The 7,884-nt window shown below is 37.9% G+C and overlaps 1 long non-coding RNA gene across 1 annotated transcript; it reads right to left on the bottom strand.

The window, feature by feature from the left end:
* Positions 1 to 6,254: 6,254 nt before the first annotated feature.
* Positions 6,255 to 7,613, bottom strand: LOC140697407 (uncharacterized). The gene is made up of 2 exons (XR_012074413.1): positions 7,496 to 7,613; positions 6,255 to 6,684 (listed from the first exon to the last, which is right to left on the bottom strand). It is a non-coding gene; the product is annotated as an uncharacterized lncRNA (long non-coding RNA).
* Between the last annotated feature and the right edge of the window lie 271 nt (positions 7,614 to 7,884).

Here is a 7,884-nt window from a genome sequence, read left to right as displayed (position 1 = left end):
TACTAAGTGTGGTTTGAGTCACACTGGGTGGTGCTGGCACTTATACCATGAGACCTTAGCTGAGTAACTTGGCCTCTCTGACCTCAGCTTCCTCTTCTGCAAAATGGATATAGTGATAATGGTCATGCACTTTTGTCATGTAGATGATAGAGAATGTATGTGTAAAACCGCTGTCCTAGTACCTAGGTTCTCCATCAGTAAATGGTACCATCCTTTCTCTTGCCAGTGTAGCTACCAGCTTCTTGTCCATGGTTCACTGGGCTTATCTGCCAGCTCTCAGTTGCCAAGTATTGTGCCTGCCCTGAGCTTTTTCCTTGACTGTGTTTATTCTCTGCTACTAGGAAAAAACATCACCCAAGTTCCAAAACCCTGAGATACAATAGGAGGTCATTGTTAAGACTGGTTTTCATTCTCTATCATAAAATTAACTTTTAAAAATTATTCTGGTGGTTTTTTAGGGGAAGAGGGGAGGTGAAGATTTTATGAAAAACTTTTTGACAGCTTGAATGTGTGACATAAAATTTAGCAAATTCTTCAACTGTTGCACTGACAAGAAAGCCTTCTCTCTTCCCCTCCCACTTTACACACCTCTCTGGTTTCCTCTTTGTCTTTGTTGTGGTGGTATATCTGACTCAGTTTGGACTTCCCAGACTCAAATGGGGTAGGAAGATGCTAGGGAATCAATTCTGTCTCATGTCTGAAAAGGTCCATTTGATCCCCTATGGATCAAAAGCATGACTCTTTATTTCAAAGAGATGTAGTATTAAAGTTCTTTAATGGGCCTTAATCTTACAGAGATGCTAGTATAGTGATATGAATGAGCAGATGTTTCTCTGTAATTCCAAGGAGCTCCAGAAAGTCTTCACCTTCCAGAATGCATTTCTCCAAGCTCAGAAACAGAGAACTGACTGTCTGTAGAGAGCTGGCCCAGTCTTCTGAGGGAGAGAACACTGGACTGGAAGTCGGGGGACCTGGGATCCAATCTCAGCTCACTATCTACCTGCATCCCCCAGATTGAACCTCATTTTTCTCACTTGCATTGTGGAACATTTGAGACAGAATTTTTCTAAGATCCTCTAAATCCATCATAGTTTGTTATTCTATGACTTCAGTCCCTCTGGGGGAGGAGGGAAAAGAGGCTCAGGAAAAGGGAGTTGGGAGTCCAGAATCAGAGGAGTTGATACGGAGAGAGTATGTATACCTAGCAGTCAGTTATTGGAACATTACCCCAAGGCAAGACCTGTGTCCTTAAAGCAAGGCAGTGTGGTGTATTAGAAATAGGCTGTGAAGTCAGACAAACCCAAGTGAAATCCTATTTGTACCCGAAATTTGCTTTTAGCCTTGAGTAAGCTGCTTAGCCTATCTGACTTGGGATACTAATGCTTACCTCCCAGGGCTGTTGTGAGAATCACAGGAGAAACTCATGTAAAATGTTTATCAGATGGACTTCTAGGGTTCAAAACACATGTAGCCCCTTCCTTTCCCTCACTCCTAGTCATAAGAAGTAAGGATAAGACAAATTGAAAGAGCATCCAGTGTCCAAAGCTGGAACAATTTTAGCAACAAGATGAATAACTAGAGCATTGGCTCATAAGCCCTAAAATAAAACAAATACTCATAAGTCTGTCCCAACATGAATAAATAATTGGATGTATAAATAAAATTAATAATGGCAGCACTTCTTTACAGAAGCATTCCAATGAATAACATGGAATAATTGTTATGGATAAGATCCTTCAATGAGTACCAAAATTAGTAAGCAAAATTTAAGGAGCAACAAGATACTTGTGTGGTCATAAAATATCTCTCCCAAGAAATTTATTAATTATAGAGGGAAAAATAGTAACTTTATAGTGAAGGCGCCCAGCAGACACTACCTTAACCAAGTAATTAAGGAAAATGGCACCAGGATTAAGAAATATTAACATGATATGCTCCCTGATGTGCACTGAGAAGGGACACCTTCTGTTGAATCCTTCCCCAAACAACAGAAGCCCAATCTAATCATGAGAAAACTCAGATAAACTCAACTTGAGGGACATTCTACAAAATCACTGACCAGTAGTCTTTAAAAGTGTCCAGATTATGAAAAACAAAGAAATACTGAGAAACTATCATAGACTGGAGGAGATTGAGGAGACATGACAGTGAAATTCAATATGGGATCCTCAGGTGGATCCAGGACAGACAAAGAATGTTAAATGAAAACCCAGGAAAATTTAAATAAAGTCTGTAGTTTTCTTAACAGAATTAGAGCAATGTTAATTTCTTAGTTAATATTGTTCAAATGTCCATACTACCCAAAGCAATCTACAGATTCAATGCAATCTCTATCAAATTTCCAGTGGCATTTTTCACAGAACTAGAACAAATAATTCTGAAATTTGTATGGAGCCACAAAAGATCTCAAATAGCCAAAGCAACCTTGAGAAAGAAGAACAAATCTGGATGTATTACACAACCTGATTTCAAACTATATTACAAAGCTATGGTAATCAAAACAGAATGGTACTGGCACAGAAACAGGCACATAGCTCAGTGGAACACAATAGAGAGCCCGGAAAGAAATCCATGCTTATATGGTCAATTAATCTACAATAAAGGAGGCAAGAGTACATGATGGGGAAAAGTCAGTCTTTTCGGTGTTGGGAAAACTGGACACCCATATATAAAAGAATAAAATTAGACTGTCTTACACCTAGATAAAAATAAACTCAAAATGGATTAAAGACCCAAATGCATGTAAGACCCAAAACCATAAAATTCCTAGAAGAAAACATAGGTGATGAACTCCTTGACATCAGTCTTAGCAATGTTTTTGTGCATCTGACTCCAAAGGCCAGGAAAACAAAAGCAAAAATAAACAAATGGGACTATATCAAACTAAAAAGCTTCTGCATAGCAAAGGAAACCATTATTAAAATGAAAAGACAGCCTACTGGATGGGAGAAGATATTTGCAAATCATGTATCGGATAAGGAATTAATATCCAAAATATATAAAGAACAGATACAACTTAACAACAACAAAAAACCCCAAACAACTCAGTTAAAAAATAGAGGATCTCAATAGACACCTTCCAAAGAAGACATGCAGGTGAACAACAGGTATGTGAAAATGCTCAACATCACCAATCATTAGGGAAATGAAATAAAAACCACAACAAGATATTACCTCACAGTTATTGTAGTGGCTGTTATCAAGAGGACAAGAAGAACAAGTGTTGGCAAGGATGTGGAAAAAAGGAAACTTTTGTGCACTGTTGGTGAGAATGTAAATTGGTGCAGCCATGATGTATAACACTATGGAGATTCCTCAAAAAATTAAGAACAAAGCTACCATATGACCCAGCAATTTCACTTCTGGATATTTATCCAAATAATACAAAAACAGTAATTCGAAAAGATATATAAACCCCTCTCACCACATTATTTACAATAGCCAAGATATGGAAGTAACCTAAGTGTCCATGGATAGTTGAATGGATAAAGATATGGTGTACACACACACACACAGAGGAATATTACTTGGCTTTAAAAATGAAATCTTGCCATTTGTGACAACATGAATAGACCTTGAAGGTATTATATTAATTGAAATAAATCAGAGAAGGGAAATACCCTGTGGTTTCACCCATATGTGGAATCTAAAAGCAAAACAAAATAAAACAAATGAACAAAACAAACTCACAGATACAGAGAACAGATAGGTGGTTACCAGAGGGGAAGGAGATTGAGGGGTGGGTGAAATGAGTGAAGGAGGTCAGTTGTGTGGGAGTGGATGGTAACTATAGACTTTTGGTGGTGATTACTTTTTAATGTATACAGATCTTGAATTATAATGTTATATATCTGAAACTTATATAATGTTATATACCAATTTTACTTCAATAAAAAACATTGGAGTCAAACCCAAATCTAGAACTGTTCATTTTGTTTTAAAAATCTTATTCTAGCACTTAATTCTTGACAAGATGTAACTATATTTCAACTCAGAATATAGCAGTCAAATTGGACTTTGAAAGTCCAGCTTCATCAGAACAGCACGTTTCTAGTTTTGAAAATACTTGTTCATTATTGAAGGGCAGTGATTCAGCTGTTGTATTCTTAGAAGTAACAATAAAATTTTATCATTGCTCTCCCCTCTTCCTCCTTTTTCTCCTCTTCCACTTTTGCTGTAGAAGTGTTGAAAGCATATAACATGTAACATCAGTGTGAAATAGGAACTCTGCTCTCTGCTATAAAGAAATGCTGCTGTAAAGAAATGAAGCCAAGTATTGATTAATCCCACCAATCCAAATAGACCTCAGGTTAGTTATACTGTAGAAGTTGAGATTCACCTGCATGCAACATTTTTCTTTCCCCTCTTCTTCTGGTGAAAGAACCTCTCTCTCCTATGGAAAACAGAGGAACAATCTCCCTGTCCAGGAATAAGAAGATCATCTAACTTTAGCCAATCAGAGTCATTCCTAGGACTTGTGCTGTGTCTTTTGTCTCTGAAATTGTAGGCCATAAAGAAGAATAATATATCCCTGGAGCGGTGTAGGATACTTTCTATTTTGGCAGAAAAATAAATTTCCAGAGAATAAAGCTGACACAGGAAAAGGCAGATTTGAGACATGGAAAGAGAAAAAGAGAGATAAGGTGGGGGGAGGAAGGAGGGGGAAGAGAGAAGAGAGGAGATGAGAGGAGATTGGGGAGCCTGGGAGTAGATAAAGAATGAAAGAAGAGAGAAAGAGACAGTGAGGAAGAAAGAGAGCAGGACATAGAGGTCAAGGTTTCTGTGAACATTTGACATAAGAATCCTACATCTCTGAAGTCTGCACTCTTCTGTACTCTTCAGTTACGAGCCCAGAGATACTTCTATTTTTCTTCACCCAGATGAGGTTGTCATTCTGACACAGTGAAAAATGAGCATCTACTTTGTCAATTATACCTCAGTAAAGCTTGGGGAAATATGATTTATAATTTTTAATAAGGAAATAAAAGAATAGCATTAGTGGTTAAAAAAACTTTTTCAAATAAACATCTTGATGAGCATAATCACTTTATGTGTCTAATCACATAAAGGAAGCAACTAAGCTCTATGGTAACCTTCCTTGCCTTGATATTTCAACATGCCTTTGACCATGCAGTAGATCAGGTTGTGAAATCTAAATTGGAACTCGATCACAATCTGTCAACAAGGTTGCAGTATAGAGAATTCTAAAAAAGTAAAGTTGCCCTTTGATGTTTCTCTTCAGTGTTCCCACAAACAAACAGATTCTCATTGCTTTTATACAAAGGAAAGAAAAATAATCTGATACATTTACTAATATTTAAAGATTAATGAACTTGTATTTCATTCCTCCTCGCAATATGACTGTATCACATAGAATTAACATCAGTGTTTAATATAAGGGAATGAATGGCTAATGGTGAAATTACAAGAGATGTAGTATGTGGATGAGGAAGATACTTTGTGTTAAGGAAATTATCCTCCTTTTTACATCAGGAGCTGTAAAAATGACATTTTAGATATCAGAAACTTGGGCATTTCTTTACATATTCAAAAGCCAGATGTGTGGTCACACGGGGGATTAATTCATCCTTTGTTTCTTAGAATAGAACAAGGCATATAATTTTGCAAAAATAATTTGCAAGTATTTATGCCAAGTTCCTTCAAAATCCAGACACATTAATTCCCAATTCCGCTTGACTTACTGCCCTAGGGGCCTTTTGCCCACAGGTCATTCTTTACCATCTGGGTGCATGAGAGATCAGAAAATGAATGCTCAAGGCTTAAATCAGAACTGTTCTTAATTAAAATAAAATCATGTTTATGATTTCTGTTCATTCAAGTCACAAGATGTCCCAACAGGACACTAAATAAATGGTTGATTTGCACAATTAAATAATCAGAACATCTAGGAAAAATAAAAAGAGCATTGACTAGTCTGAATTTCTGGAGAAGATGAAGGATAATCCAGATATATTTTGGACACATTTCCATCATGCACTGTTGAGTGGAGCCCGCCTTTCAGATGCTCTCCCCTACTCTTGATCTCTCCCTTTTTTCTTCCTTCCCCTCCATTTTTTCCTTCCTTTTCCTTCCATCCTCTCCCTGCTCCCCCTCTGTCAATCATTTTATTTGGTTAGTATTTACTGGGAGGTTAATCAGTTCCAGACACTGGGCTAAACACTGAGAATTAAACATGAAAAGGCAGAGAGCCTGCTGCAGTAATTTTCTACTTCTCAGTAACAAATTACCACAAATTTAGTGGCTTAACCTAACACACATTTATTAACTCCCCACTCTGTATGTCAGAAGTCCAGCATGGCATGGCAGGAATCTCTGCCAAGGGTCTCACATCACCTAAATCAAGGTGTCAGCCGGGAAGGAATCTCAGGTATTGTTCTGAGGACCAGTCCATTTCCAAGTTCATTCATGTTGTTGGGAGAATTTCGTTCTTTGCAGAATTTATAGAACTGAGGTCCCAGTTTCTTTGCTGTCTGTCATCCAGGGCCTCTCTCAGCTCTTAAAGGCACCCATGTTTCTTTTCATATGACCCCTCCAACCTTTCAGGCCAGCGGCAGTGTGTTGAATACCCCTCATGCTTTGTCTCTCTGCCTTCCTTTTCAGTCACCAACCGGAGCAAACTCTCTGTTTTGAATGGGCATCCCTGCTTATTCCAGGTTAGTGTTCCTGTATAACAAACCATAATCTCAGAAGTGATAACCCATCATATTCACAGACCTCAGGGACTCAGACAGGACATTTGTGGGGAGCCAATGTAGAAATTCTATCTACTGCATCTGTCATAAAGGTGCTCACAATCTAGTGGGAAGAGACAAATAATAGTGTTACAGTAACTGTAGAAAAGAATGAGCTAAACAAATGAGGTCTGTACATACAATGGACCACTATTCAGTCATAAAAAGGAAGAAATTTTTGATACATGCTACAACATGGATGAACCTTGAAGACATAATGAAAGTGAAACAAAAGAACAAATATGATTCCACTTACATGAGGTACCTAGAATAGGCAAATTCATAAAGACAGAAAGTAGAATAGAGGTTACCAGGGGCTAAGGGAAGGGGGAAACAGGAGAGTATTGTTTAATGAGTTTCTGAATAGAATGATGAAAACATTCTGGAAGTGCACATCATTGTTAATGTACTTAGTAGCACTGACTTGTACACTTAAAAATGGTTTTAATGATAAATTTCATGTTATGTGTATTATACCACAATAAAAGAAAATTGTTGAAAAAATAGAGTGGGGACATAGGGAAAAAAACAGCATTAGCTGCCTCCTGAAAGATCAGAGTGTCAGATTGGAGGGGATAAGATCACTAGAGTGTGGGTGAGGAGAAGGGTGTGGACTATGCGGTAGAGAGGGGTAGTATCATAATTTCAGTTCTCTTTTTGATCATCTCAGCTTAGAGTAACATGTTGTTTTTGTCCAGATATGGCCTTCCTTTCTCATACAGTGTCTGGAAAGCAAGCCTTACCTAGCAATCATCGGTAGTACGAGAACCTTGAGTGTTGGTGGTAGAGGTGTGAATTGAGTTAGCTGCTATTTGTTAAATGTCACATTGTGACCCCATGTTTACCTTGTTTCTAGGAAATAAAGAAAGAATCAAACACTGAAGCTGAACACTACTTTAGGCTGGCCCCTGTGCTTCCTCACAGAGCATCATTACCTCATAATAACTCTGCCAGTTGAGTACTATGATCCCCTGTTTTACCAGTAAAATAATTGAGGTTTTGAGAGTTAGACAATTTCCCCCATGTCTGGTGAAGCACCTTCCCATGTCAGGTTCTTGTAATATCTGGTTCCCTCTACCTTGATTGTCTGTCTGCTTTCTCAGCACTTTTACAACCCTTCACCCCCACACAC

Source organism: Vicugna pacos, chromosome 7 (assembly GCF_048564905.1).
Source record: "Vicugna pacos chromosome 7, VicPac4, whole genome shotgun sequence".
NCBI classification, from domain to species: Eukaryota; Metazoa; Chordata; class Mammalia; order Artiodactyla; family Camelidae; genus Vicugna; species Vicugna pacos.
The sequence above is the reverse complement of the archived record's forward strand: the minus strand, read 5'-3'. Positions and strand labels throughout refer to the sequence as shown.